Source organism: Acanthochromis polyacanthus, chromosome 17 (assembly GCF_021347895.1).
Source record: "Acanthochromis polyacanthus isolate Apoly-LR-REF ecotype Palm Island chromosome 17, KAUST_Apoly_ChrSc, whole genome shotgun sequence".
Classification (NCBI taxonomy): domain Eukaryota; kingdom Metazoa; phylum Chordata; class Actinopteri; family Pomacentridae; genus Acanthochromis; species Acanthochromis polyacanthus.
In genome coordinates, this window is record NC_067129.1 from 5,646,332 (window position 1) to 5,661,479 (window position 15,148).

At 38.9% G+C, this 15,148-nt stretch overlaps 1 protein-coding gene across 2 annotated transcripts in view; it reads left to right on the forward strand.

The window, feature by feature from the left end:
- Nucleotides 1-237: 237 nt before the first annotated feature.
- The window catches only part of jakmip2 (janus kinase and microtubule interacting protein 2), a 41,422-nt gene continuing 26,511 nt past the window's right edge, over nt 238-15,148 (forward strand). The window contains exon 1 of one of the 2 annotated variants that reach the window (XM_022205072.2): nt 238-425. The gene's annotated coding sequence lies outside the window, so the exon portion shown is untranslated. The remainder of the gene's footprint in view (nt 426-15,148) is intronic. The other variant, XM_022205073.2, reaches the window with a different exon arrangement.

A 15,148-nucleotide genomic window follows, 5' to 3' on the forward strand; every position in this document is an offset into this window, starting at 1 on the left:
ATCTGAAACCTTCACATAAGCCTAAAGGCACTGCAAGGAGCTCCAGCTGATACATGAGTGCATCCTGGTCCTCTGTGCAGCTCTGACAGGATCTGTATGGAGGAGAAAACTGAAGGAAACCTCATCACTAAGCCATGCAACTGAGCGTGGATGAGCTGTTCTGCTGTTCGCTGGTGGACTGCAGCGGTACTGGAGCCGGCTGGCCTGGAAATCAGTGAGCTCATTCCGACTGCATGGAGAGGAGGGCGGGGCTCCCAGCATCATCACCACCGGCCATCACTGCTTCATTGTACGGCTGCTGCTGATGCTGAGATCGTAGCGGAGGAGGCGAATCTGTTTTAGAAGAAAAAAAAGAGGGGGGAGAATGCCATGGACACGGTTTCACACAGATTAGGACTTCACACATTATGAGAATCCGTTACGAGGTAAGGCACCGAAATCCGTGCGTAAAACCGCCTGCTGGTGGCTTTATCACCGTCTGAACTGGGAGTTACTGGGACTAGCGGGCCTGCTGGTTTCAGTCAGATTAATCATCCATGTAGCGGAGCGAGATCGGTTTTTATTCCACTTTGAGGAAGGTGACACTCCGGCAGTAGATCCTACGATGGTTACGCGTAACACAAATCTGGCCAACGTGTCTTATTTGGTCGCGTAGCTTCGCTTTAGCTCGCATGTCGGAAGTGGCAGAGCTCGGCCTACACCAGCAAGCCCTTTAAAGATGACGGGGGTAGAGGCTGGGGATCCAGAGCCTCCTCACACACGACGGATGCTCACGCTGCATAAAGCATCTCGTGTTCGTCTCCTTCTGCAGCTGGGAGGCTTTAGGTGTCGAGGTGTGCTTGAGATTCCAGCTGTTCCTGCTCGAGCAGCAGGTTAAGCCAGATGCGCATCGACTTGTGTGTTTGTGCGCTGATCTCTATGTGCATTTTCCTGCCTGACACATCGCTGCACATCACTAGCCGTGTTTTGAAAGGATGCTGCAGTGATGCTGCAAGAGGATGCAAGTCTCACGGTGGATGGGGAAGGCCTTCAGACTGGGGCTCTGGTCTGGACACTGCAGCTCCCTCAGGCTGTTCCACTGGCCTGCATTAACAGGCTGGGAAAGCATTTGTCACACTATTGTGTCAGGGTCAGCTCAGATGCAGGTTACTGACTGGCCACGAGTTAATTGTTTATGGATTGTATTGGAATTCCAGCATTCCATCCAATAGCGTATATTGATGGAGCAAAAATATAGTAAGAGGATGATAAAGTTAGAAATGATGTGAATGTGGGCTCAGCTGTCACACTGAAGGAGCTGAGAGGGCCAGGCAGTGTGATTCATCTGCCTTTTGGATGGAGCTGTCATGTTAACAATGCAAATTTGTTAAGTTTGTTGTTTTCAGGGCCGCTTGCACGGAAATGACAATGTTATATTCATTCCCAATTCTAACTGCAATTGAGTCTTCTTCTCGTGCAACTCTTCATCTCACATTCAAGTTGTTGCATGGAGCATTTAAATTGAATTTAGCTCTGCACAACTGCAAAAGCATTCTGCTTCAGAAGTTCAGCAGCTTAATTGAAAAGCATCATGACATCCACAGCTCCCATCTCACAAACGTCATACATAATGTATTATGACAGCAGGATTTTTTATAAATCACTACATAATTTAATACCATTAATCATGACTGGCAGCATACAGCAAAAGAAAGGCAAAAAGGATTTTAACCAGCCAATTAAGTAGGCACACTACCAGGCATGTTTCATATCCTGCCAAATAATTTCCCAAATCCTATTAAAACAATGAATTTTCATCATGTTCATTGTTTTAGAGCTATAGCTTGCTTTAAAAATGCTGTTTACTGATTGATGTGACATCCAAACCACGGAGCAGATGTGAACCATGACCTTTTTTGGTGCACTTCCTAGACTATTTCTAGCATTAGCAGAGCACTGCTCATACTCTGGGTTGGTATTTTTGACCTCAAGCAGATGGATTAGAAGTCATTTTTGGGACTGAAGTAAAACGTAATCCAAAAAACAACCAGGAAAGTACTGCGTCTCCCAGTAAATGCGATGACACTTTCACCCCGCTTATGTCACAACCGCATCCCAGACTGATTGAACTTAAGTTGCTCATTGACGTTGGAACAACATTGGCATTAGTCTGGCTAACTTTAGCAGACAGGATTGCATAACTCGGATTTAAAGGGGGAGGGAAAGTCCTGAAATGTAAGATTTTGCTTGATGAACAAAGATAAAGCCAAAAGTGATAGTTGGTTGAGCAGCTACAAACACGTGGACTTCATCATGAAGGAGATCTGTCTGTCTAGATCTGGTATTAGAGAAAATTTTGGATTGTGTTCAACATGGGAATTCGCAATTTTAGACACCATTCATTCCTTATTAATACAATCGTACAGGAAATTCATCAGTTAGGTTTAGGACAAATGTTAGTGTAGTTTTTTGTGATTTTGTTGCCTGTCAATACTGTGATTGTGGTGCAATTAAATCAGAGGCATCCAATTTGAATAACTGACCATTTAAATTTCCTGTACATGCTTCACTACAAAATAAAAGGATTTCTTATTTTTCCATAAGATAATTAACTACATCTCACAGAGGGGCTTACTGAAACTCAAAATATAATCTTCAAAAGCTGACAAATCTTATTTTTCTTTCGTAATTTTAGCCCTAACTCACGGCAAAGCATGGTTTGCACAGTTGTCTGACTGCATAGGAAATGGCAGATGGTAGCTCCTGAATTAGAAAATGCTGGCTCCAGGTTGAAAGACCGTGACCTGACCCGTGATAAGCAGAAGAAAATGGATGGAAGGATGGCTCCAGATTAAAAGATGTATTTTCTGAATGAAAGACTGTTATTTCTAAGCTGAAATGCATTTAGTCTTCTTACAGGTTCCCAAATGAATGTACAAATGTCATTTCTAAATGCCAATATACCTAATATTGATGCAGAGTGCAAGTTTGCTGAACATCTCTCCTATGACATATGAAATTGAATAGCTGCAAAACTATATTTGCGAAATGTGTTTTAAATTTTAGCATTGCCCCACAGTCTAAATGATCATTAAAAAAGACCGGAAACCGATCAAAGAATCCAAAATCCACATTTAAAGCAACCACCAATCCTTTTTTTGTGTTTGAATTTTTATTTATTTTTTTACTGTGAGGCCTTGGTGCTTTCAGACTAAAGCTGACAGGCAGCAGTAAGGCTTCTGTTCATAGTGCTATTCTGATAGTCTGTGTCTGGAAAATCCAGCGCTAACACCCGAATTTAATGTCTGAGGAGTCAAAAGTGGGTCATGGTGCCAGTGTGCTTCATGTTGTAGTATTTAATGCAGGCAAGCTCACATTTATATGCCAACGCTGCGGTGCACGCAAGCACGCTCACACTCAGAATAGAAGGAGCAGTCCTTTGGTTGTCTGTAGCAAATATGTGGTAGTGAATCTTTAAACAATCGATATGTGGACACTCAATACATTAAAAGAACAACAAACAGTTGAAACATTGTGTGTCAGGTGAGTTCACCATGGATGATGAAGTAACTGTAATAATGAGATGTTCTATAGGTTGGCTTTAACTAAGAGCATGTACACTGTTACAGTAAGCAAACAGTAACCAATGACGCAATATAGACACACACTCCGTTGAGTCAAATGGCCCGCTTTCTCTCAGGCAACCCTGAGATGGTATTTGTTGAGCTCTGCAGCCACGTGAAGGTTCTTGTATTGTATGCCTGGTTCCACTAAAGGTAAATTTGTTTGGAAAAATATAATGATAACAACAAAAATAGCTCAGAAGAGTTTTATTTCAGAACTGATCTAGACATTTTCTATTCTTTTCTTGAATATAGCCAAAATCACTTAAGTTGTTACATCAATAGCTATAGCACTGTACTGCCAAAAACAGCTTTTAGATATTCCATGTCTTCTTTTCTGTCTGTTTTAGTCACATGATCCACACAGGAGTTAGTACTGATTGCATAACCACTGTTTCTGATGACTGCATCCATGCATCTCTTCATGCTCTCCACCAGCTTCTGACATTGTTCTGCTGTCACAGCAGCCCATTCTTGTTGGACAAATTCAAACAAATTTGCTTTGTATTTGGACTTGTGGTTTTCCATTTTGTGTTTCATGATTTTTCACGGGATTTCAATTGGATTCAGATCTGGTGACTGAGCAGGCCAAGGTATGGTTCCAATGTTCTGGTTCTCCATCCAGGCTTTAACTGACCTTCCTGTGTGGCAAGGGGCAATGTCTTGTTGGAAAATCCAGACATTGGAGGCAGGAAAGAGTTTTCCAGCTGATGGAAGAAGACTGTTTTCAAGAGTAGCCGCAAACATGACCTGGTTCATTGGTTCTTCACACAATTGCATTTGCCTTGCTCCACCCATACTGAAAGATCTTCAATGATCCACCCCCATGTTTTACTGTAGGGGCGGACAGTCTGGTTTGTAGCTTCTCCAGGCTTCCTCCTAACCAGTAAGTTGGCTGGAGTGGGCATCAACTGAAAATTGTGTTAATCACTGAGGAGAACCTTTGAACAATCATCAACAGTCCAATCCTTGTGATCCCAAGCAAAGAGTAACCGGGCTTTCCTGTGTCTTTCCTTGATGAAGGCTTCTTCCTTCCCTGTATGAAGGAAGAAGCTTCAAGAAGTCGGTTTCTAACTGTCCTTGCCAAACAAGAGACATTTCTTTCCTGGAGGTCCGATGACGATTCCTGACACAGGAACGGATGACTGCACGGTCATCTGGTGGGGTAGAGAGACGTTTCCTACCGCAACCAGCTAGCAGTTTGGTAGTACAATGTTCAGTTTGTTTTTTCTTGGTATAATGAACAGCTGTCTTGGAGATCTTCAATTTTTTCACTGCCTGTCTCTCACTTCTGACAATTTCCAGCAGTGCCAAGATGGCTGCCTTTGTGGCTTCACACAACTCTTTTGTTTTAGGCATTATGTGAGAGCTGACAACTTGTGAGTTGTGCTACGGCTTTAGTATAAGCAGCAAACCACTCTAGGCTTTTGCATGTGCAGTGCTGACATGAAATGGCCTCTTATACATCCCGAGAATGCAATTAAGCTAAAGCATGTCAAATAGGATGTAAATTGTTGTGGAATCAGCTGCATTTTTTGTTGTGTTCATTGTATTCTTCAGGTAATACACCTTTAGTGGCACCAGGCATTGAAATGAACGAGAAATTGAAGAAAGCAAGGGTGGTCTAATAATTTTTTCCATGACTGTAGCTGCCGAGCAAACGACTAAACACTGGAATATTTTACTAAAACAGCAAGGAGAGAAAGATGAATATTGGACTACAATTTTTCAAGCGACCACAGGCACCAAAATTCCTACGAGTCAGGTGGATGTAGAAGTAGGCAATCTCATTTGACATACCAAGTTAACAAAGTGATAATATATTGGTCCCTGAGTGCCTGCCAGCTTCGAGTTCTTCTGTTCCGGCTGTTTTCAAGCTTGAAGCTGTAAACTCACTGTGTGCTCCCTCTGCAGCATCAGTAATAACAGGCAGACAAAGTTAGTGGCTTGCTTGTGAACATAGCAGAAGATTTAGAGACTTACATTTACAGCAAAGTTGGTGGAAACCAAAACAGAGCTAAGAGACAAGCGAAATTTGGTATATTTGTTTGATGTAGTAGTGACACCACTCCAAATGAGCATTGATGTTGCCGCATGTCTCTGGAATACGTAGGTGCTGGTTTGCAAATGTTGCAGCTGAGTGTTTCAAATGTAATTTCTGGCCATTTTCTGTCCCACAGGCTCAATACCATCAAGCTCTGGTGCATGAAAGCAGGAATCTCTAAGGCAGACCTGTCTAGCCAACTCAAAGTGGTTGCTTTCTGTGCTGTAGAAAGCAATAAAGCCGCTCTGGTACTGCACATTATAAGGAAACTCTCTAGACACATAGACATCGGCCTGAGAAAGAGGTTTTAAATACCAGCATTGCAGTTAAAGGGGTGCCTCAATTCCCACCGAGGCCTGCGTCAGATATTCAAAAAATAAACTATATTTAGCGCAAATGTTGTAAGAGGATTAAAGAAATAAGTGCACCAAGTGTATTTGTTCCATTAGTGTCCTGTTCTGCTCTCTTGATGCCCAAACTGTAAAGGTGGTGATGGTTCAAATCCAGTTTGTAAATGTTTCTTTGAATTATAATTTAAGGGATGTGTGATCTTGTTGACCCGCTCACTAGTTCTAAGAGCAGTGCTGTAAACAGCTTTTACAAGATCCGGTTGGTTAAACCCTTCCTGGCATGAGAGAGAGCATTTTCATTAACTTGCGTTGGTCTGTCAGATTTTTTTGGAGCCCATAAAAGGCTCCCCCGGTTATGTCAGATGGTGTCAGATCTGATCTAAGACGCTGCCGATACGCCGCAGGGTTTCTCAGAGTTTGTTCTGACAGCTAGCGGGAAAGTTGCTTCAGGTACGGGCTCTCTAACATTTGATTCTGTTTGATATAGTGTCTGTTTCCCTGCAGTAGATCACTGATGTTTACTGATGGTGTTGCCGTTGGAAAGCTGCTGTAAACGGTGACTGTTGGTGAAGCATGTTTTGCCGTAATTATGGGACTTTTCACATCATTGATATGTTTGCTGTTAAAGGATTGATTGATTGATTGATTGATTGATTGATTGATTGATTGATTAATTGATTGATTGAGTCTGCAAGGATGTGAGGGAGTTTTAAAGTTCATCCTGTTGTATTCTTCATCTTTTTTTTCTTCATGCTTTATGAAGATTTCTTTACTTTTATAGAAAAATGCATTTAATCAGTTAATGGTTCATACCCTCTGGACTATTTCTAAAGTTTAGAGGATCTATTAAATGCTGTACTGTGTATTGCTGTCATTTTGCACACTGTGTCTAATGAGAGCTATTATGTTTAAGAGATTAGGATCATGAATTAAAGTACAGCCTCTAAGGGTTGATTAAGCTCATTTTGAAGCCTGTAAAACAGTGCATTGCGTGTTAAGTACCAAATGCTGAGAAAATCTTTACTTTAAAAGAGAAATGTCCCACTATTTTGCTTCCTGTGTTCAATTATTAAAGCTCTTCCCGAACACAGCTTTTTATTTGAAAAGACAGGAGTGCTGAGTAAGAACCTTCGCTGGTTATTCCTGGAGGAAACAGAAAACACAGGAGGCGGTTAAGAAAGATTCTTTGTCAGTCTCAACAGGAAGGAGGAAATACAGGGACAATAACCTTTAAAAAGAATAGAATTCAGTGACAAAAGTAAATTTGAAAATAGAAACGGAAGTCAAAATATGTCAGTAAAAGGTCACATCCAGTGCATTGCCTGGTATGGCCCTGGAGGCCAGTGTGTGGGTGGATTATGTTCATCAGATTGTTTCCCATTGAAACGAAAATGGGCTGCGACAGTAATCAGATTGACATGGGCTCACAGCAAATTCATATCTAGCCCACCCCTTCCCAATCAGTGTCTGGCCTCTGTGGATGATTTGTAGGTTAATACAGCATTAGTAGTCATGCTGCATTGTGGTTGGCTTTGCATGATGGTGATGCAGTCAGCCGGCCAAGACGAACAGACGAATCATCAGTGAATCCTCATTACCGCCATCATTGTTTGTTTTTTTTCTTCTAGGATGATTATTTTTGTGCATACACTACAGGTCAAAAGTTTGGAAGCAAGATCAAGAAATGATCAAAAAAGATCATAGTTTCATTGGTGTACTTTGCAACAAAATAGACATGATTATAATATCAGGTATTTGTATCTGTACTCTTGTTTCTAGACTCAGCTGTTTCTTTGTAGCCATTTCTGTGGTAACTATAGAGTTGAGATTGTTGGGATTATTGTACGCAAACTCTCAAAAGCCAATTGCTAAAGTGAATAATGCAAACTGATTTGTTTTTTTTACTTTTGCACTGAAGTGGAGACTCTTCCTAACTAAACTTTTAAAACTAAGCCCTTCTTTTCTTTTGTTAACATTTATTCAGCAGTTGTCTGGTAACATCAATTATACCTAAAGGTAAATTGAGGAAAATGATTCATATCAATGAAAGCAAAGTCTGATCATGCAGTAAATGCATCCCAAAATCCATAGAATTCATACTGGTTTTTTATTGTTTTTTAGCTTTTTAAGAGAGACATTGTGAACAGAAACTTGAAGTTGCTTCCAAACTTTTGGTCTGTACTTTGTTGGTGCACAGCTTTGACATCCAAAGAACAAATATGACAATAAAATAAAAACCATACATATCTTTTTGAAGGAAAAAAATATTTTGACTACTTCATATATTAATTATAATTAACTGATTTACTGTAGATCAAGTGTTGGGTTGTGAAAAAATTCAAGGGCTGCAGAAGATCAAGAAAACAGTTTGTTACTTTATATAATTTGTTTTTCAGCATTAATACCACATAGAAAGAAAAAAAAACACAAGTTCAGGTTTTTTAAGAGGTCATCATATACAAGTTTTACAACATTTGTAAAGTTAACTTTGTTAAAAAAGATTTGTCAACATTAATCTAATTTGTAAAACAAAAATGATGTGTTTTTATAACTTCTTTATGTGTCATGTATTTAAAATCATTGGACATCGTACGTGAACACCAGGAGTACAAATGACTGGGACTGAAGTCAAATAGGTGATGTATATGAGGACCAAAGCTCAGTCCTTTCCACATAATCTGCTAAGCATTGCATGTTACAGAGGCGGTTATTGTGTAAACGTACCATTTATGTAAGAGTAAACAGGTCCTGAAGTTGTGCGTCAAAATATTAAACCGAGCCACAGTTTGTCAGGTGAAGAGGGGTGTGCTGAGTGAAAACAATGTGACCGGTATAGGAACGCTCAGTTGGGGATGAGATATTTGGATGTTGTACCCATGCCTCATGCATCAGTGCTGTACATTATATATTAACACGTCATGGTGGAAAAGAAGGTATTCGGTCATGCTGTGATGTAAATGTGTACAATGAGCTAACAGCTCAGGTACAAGACGGGGATGCTATGAAAAATGCATTTTGTGCATATTGCTGTTGGGTAGTTTATTGAAGTTTATCATGAACCCTGAAAGAAGAATCTACACAGATCAGCCACAGCATTAAAAGAAGTGAGAGGTGAAGCTAATGACACTGATCGTCTTTGTTGTGGAAAATGTGTCACTTTGCAGCAGAATTTGTCTTTGTAATTTATTAAAGAATACAAGGAGTAACGATGAATAGTAAAAAAGAGAAATGCAGAATGAATATTCCAGCAGAAAGGGCAGAGCTCTGAGCCCAGGCTGGGGTTCAGAGGTCTGAACGTCTGAAATTCCAGAATTATTTATTATGGAAACAATCACTTATTCATAAAAATGACTGGATATCAGTAAAATGTCAACTAAACAACCATCCAAATTTAATCACAACCACCTTCTAATTGGCTAAACAATAATAAAATGAGCTGATTCAAAAATTGCTTTGATTGTGTTCTTTTTATTAAGTTGAGATAATCATGACAGATATTTAGTTTTTTGGCAATTTATCAAATTCTATATGGAACATAACAAATTTTCTGTGTCCGAGAAATCACTTTCAACTAAGTTACCCATTTACAAAAACACTTCTCAAGGAAGTGTGTTAATTCCAGATCACATGACCTGCTCCACATGATGTCATTTCCTCCTGAAGAAAAGACTGGTAAGACTCCAAGGCTTTCTGAGTTACTTAATATAAAGTAGTGTGGATTTATGGCATGTGAACAGGTTTACTACAATATCTTTATAAATAACTTTCAATTTCAGTTTTACTTGATTGTGTAATATTTGTGAAGAATCTGTCCGTAAAAATGCCATGTGGTGTTTGGTTGTAGGTGGCCATGCCTAGTTTAGGCCTTTAAAGCAGCAAAAAATATCAACTATGTTACAAAAAAAGCTCCTCAGAATCTGGCCTGTTATGATCATGACTAAACATCAGGGCCAGACAGATACAATCCATCAAGGTACAAATGAAATTTTACTACAACGATCTTTTTGCAACGTGACATTCTGCTGGGGAACCTTGGCTTCTGACATTCATTTGGATATAACTTTGACACTTACCATGTAGAAATGGCTCAAAATGGCTTGAGGAACACAACCCTCCTGATGGAGGCTTGATGCCGAAACGCGTAGAAGTTTTGTAGGTCTATATGACCATGCCGTTTAAAGAAAGGCTTTTTAAATCTTAATATTTTTTAGAGAGTGCCTTGGAGTCTCCTCTTTTTGTTTCAAGAAAATATCTTGGAATTTAGCAGTTTTGAAAGAAACATAGATAAGAAGAGCATATCTGTAGAGAATGTTAGGATCTATCTTTCAAGAATTTTACACTCTGTGCTCTGTAAACTGATCTAATTTCAGACAACAGGCTTTACATTGAATTTTTTTTTAAAACTTAATTGCCAGAAGGAGCATTTGTTAAATTATTGTATATTTCAGGGTGTAAATGCAGCCACACTGTCCACCATATTATGCCTGAATTTGAGAAAATATTTTGATCATAGTGGGCGCCCCTGTGTTCTTCCGTTTTTGTGTAAAACTGGAAAAAGACCACTGGGAACATGTTGTATAATCACACTGTTATGTTTGAACAGACACACTGGGTCGAGTACAGTCAGGTTTCCTCTGCAAAACATCCGCTTAATTACTGACTACAAGCGTATGTGTTCATCTCGTCTGTTGTACAGTAAATTACACAAGTGTCCACAGTGCAAAATAATTTGTCTAACTGACAGTTACTGATCTACACGGTGGTTTTCTTCCGCTGTTGTTTTTTGGTCAGCCTCATCAAGTGATGCTTGAAAAGAGCAGCAGCACTTTCAGAAGGTCCACGACAACGCTGAGTCATGAGCCCATGTGGACTAGACGTAATGACTTTTTCATCTCTAATCTGCATCTCAAAATCTTTTAAGCGATGTTATGTCATCCCTCCTCAGATTATGGCGAACAACGTCCAACTCCTCTTGAGTCATTATGGCAAGTTTTCACTATCACATGCCCGTTTTTTGTGGGTAGTTAATCAGAGGTACGCAATCAAGGGAAACCATCCACATTACTTGGGGCCGTAGCAAAAACATTTTTTTAACAGCTGCATTTTCAAACCAAAATTTAATTTGTCAGACAAACTCGTCAAACATTCTTAGTCTGGCAGCGGCACTGCCATGTGAATTTAATTAATTGGCTCACTTTAATCATCACAGTTGGCATCAAGATATAAGAAGTATGGTAAAGAAGTGCCATATGCAGTGTTACAGAGATTTTGTGTGATTTGTAACGGTATTAATTCTTTTTTTGTCGACTTATTCTATTTTTGCTAAATTTCTTGGAAAGAGTGAGCATTTTTGTTGGAAAAGTAAGTTAATTTGAGAGTCTATAAGCAGCCTTATGCAATGACAGTTCTAAGATTTAGCAGGTTCACTGATTCTTACATGCTGTCCCCAATGGTACAATCCTGCTTTGAGAGAATAATACAAACCAGTTGTATGAAAAAAATTAATTAATCAGAAATCCATTTTTATATTCCACCAACCGTAAAACCTTGATTGTTCACCATAAAAGGTGGATTTTTTTCCCCCAGGGATTGGCACCAATAGGATCTTTAAAAATGTAGACTATGGTGGCAGTCAGAGGCAAAAAAAGATTGTGTCCATTTGCACTGAGAAGGTATCACAGCTGAAACCACTGCAATAGTGCTACCAACTGGAAGAGTTCTGCAATATTGCTACTGGGCTAAAAGAAAAGTCATGGTTTTCCAACTCATAGTGCTTCAAATCATTTTATGAAAAGTGTTGCCACAAGCCAACTTAAAAACTAATGTTTCCTACAGCCCCGGATGTGACACATAGTTAACTCAATCAATATTCTCCACTTTTTAAAAAAATCTGTCAGATTGAAGATGGTCTGGTATCAAGAAGTTGGTGAACTGAGGCAAAGTGACCCCTATGTTTTAATGTAAATTTGGGAAAAGACCAGTGGAAGCATTTTATTGGAACAAACACAGCAGGTCAAGTACAGTAAGGTATTTCCTTTTCTTCAGGTAGTTGTTGATTAAAGGCGTTCATGTTAATTTCACACTGTAGTACATGAGATGACACAAGGGCTTTGGAAACCCTTCACATAGTAAATCATTTCTGTAAATGGCACATGCAGAGCCATGCTATATAGATTTATTTTCCACAGCCATAATTCTTTTTTGTCGGTTTCTTCATATCTTATTAAATTTGTAAGATAGTTTTTTTTGGGTTTTTTTTAGAAAAAAGTGAGTAGTTTTGTTGAAAAAGCAAGTTAGTTTAAGAGAACATACACAAAATACCTGGATCTGTAGGAAACCATTGATTTCTGGATAGATTTTTTTCTAAATAAGCCAAGTTACATTTTACTGTTCCAAAAAAAATGTGCATGGATGCAGTTGGAACTAATGCTGTAATTGAACTGCACCTTATTCAAACAGATATGTTCAGATATGCAGGCTGTGTTTTCACTGGCATAGCCCCAGTTGCATTACTGAACAGTCAAACTTTATTTATTTGTATAGCACTTTTCATGCAAGAACAACACAAAGTGCTTCACAAGCAATTAAAAACTGCAGACAACTCTTACATTTTAACCCAGGGTTTAAACCGCTGGGTCAATCTGTTTACATCCTCCATGTGCAATCATCACACACGTTTTATGACATCTCAAAAGCTCCATCACATGTTTTGATGCATGCTTTCACGCAGCGAATATTGAACTAAAGCTCAACTTGGTGCAAACACAATATCTGTGAGAAAAACATTGCAATTACATGTTTTCCCCAAGTCGTTCAGTCCTTCTTGCACGCAATAATAAATCATTTTTATTAAATAGACACACCTGCCCGCCTCCAGAAGATGTTTCCCAACAGCTCAGACCTTTGTTACAAATGTAAAACTCATAAAGGTACATTTATTCACCTGTTCTGGTCATGTGACCGTATCCAAGTGTTCTGGAAAGGGTTTCATTCTGTGATTCAAGAGGTTATTGGCAAACAGTTTGCACAATCTCCCTCATTCTATTTGCTAAATTACTCTCCAGACAAGCAATTTGATACTGACACCAGAGCCCTTTTAGTAACACTTTTGTATCTAGCAAAAAAGTGTATTTTGCTATGCTGGTCTGCGCCGCAGATTCCCACCGTTGATATGTGGATTTCCCAGATATCAGCCTTGCTTCCACTGGAGAAACTGACTCACGAACTTAACCATAAACTGGACAAATTTTGGAAACTCTGGAAACCCTTGCATACTTTTTTTTTACAGAGACTCTGACTCGTTCATTAACAAATATTAATATCTGATTTTACCCTGTCATGACAGTTATTCCCTGTACCACGTGTCTTCATTTTTGTTTTTTCTTCTTTTTATTTATTTATTTTTATTTATTGTTTTGTTTTGTTTTTTGTTTTTTTTCTATTTCTCCTTTTTTTTATTGTGTACCTGTTTTGCTGCAGCACTTGTTGTTGGGGAGGGTATTTCTGTTTTATATGTCAATTTGTTGTACTTAAATGCAAAAATGTAATAAAAAGAAAATTTAAAAAAAATAGACACACTGACAGACATCCACTACATCCCATGTAAATATTCCTTGATTTGTTGGTATTATTCTCCATAATTGTCACATTGAAGAAAGGTACATAATATTTCTGTGTTCTCCTGACTAAATAGTTAATAATTTGTTTAAAAAATGCTGCTAATTTTTGACTGGAGTTTGCTGATACTGCCCCAGCTTCATGCATTTTCCTGTGACAGATCAACAAAGGCACAACCCCCTGTTCTCTGCGGGATATTACGGTTCCTGCTGATATTATATGTATTGTGCTGTTTTAGGCATCTTGGTACCTCACTGTAGGTAGAGGGTAAAGCCTAATTTAAGATGCCACATGTTTGTATAGGGGCTGCACAGTGAGGTCGTGGTTAGCACTTTCGCCTTACAGCTAGAAGATCCCTGGTTCGCGTCCCAGCTTTCCCAGGATCTTTCTGCATGGAGTCTGCATGTTCTCCCTGTGCATGCGTGGGTTTTCTCTGGGTATTCCGGCTTCCTCCCACAGTCCAAAAACATGCTGAGGTTAATTGATGACTCTAAATTGTCCGTAGGTGTGAATGTGAGTGTGATTGTTTGTCTGTATATGTAGCCCTGCAACAGACTGGTGACCTGTCCAGGGTGTCCCCTGCCTTCGCCCGAGTCAGCTGGGATAGACTCAAGCCCCCGGTGTATAGAGGATGGATGGATGTTTGTATAGATTGATCTGTCATTGTATAATTAATCAATACTTACACTCACCCTGTGTCAGACCTCATTAGTTTAGCCAACCAGTAACAGCAGGTTTGATCCATGACACTGATAGCAACATGTATACCAGCTGGAGGATTGCATTGTACTGCATATGCATAGCATCTATTTTTCTGCAAAGTTGGAGGCTCAAATTGTTGGATCTGAGGAGTCAAACAGCACACAGGTCAATATATAATGGAGGGACTTTTGAAGTCCATGGGATATATCTTGCATACATTTTTGTTAAACGTAAAATTTATATATATATTTTTATGTTCCTTATGATCATGCCTTTACAAATTCCATCATTATTTATTATGGAAACAATCACTTATTAATAAAAAAAAGCCTGGATTTCACAAAAATGTCAACTAAATAACCATCTAAATTTAATAACAACCACCTTCTAATTATCTAAACAATAATAAAAATGAGCTTATTTCAAAATTATTTTGATTGTGTGCTTTTTATTAAGTTGAGATAATCATGATGGACATTTCCTTTTGATAATATATCAAATTTTATATGGAAAATAACAAATTGTATCTGTGTCCAAGAAATCACTTTCAACTAAGTTATGTGTTACAAACAACACCCTTCAAGGAAGTGTGTTAATTCCAGATCACATGACCTGCTCCACATGATGTCATTTCCTCCTGAAGAAAAGACTGGCAAGACTCCAAGGCTTTCTGAGTTATTTAATATAAAGTAGTGGGTGAGTCAAGTGTGGATTTATGGCATGTCAACAGGTTTACTACAATACCTTTATAAATAATTTTCAATTTCAATTTTACTCAATTTATATATAATATTTAGAAGAGTGTTTGTGTAAAAATCCATGTGGTGTTTGTG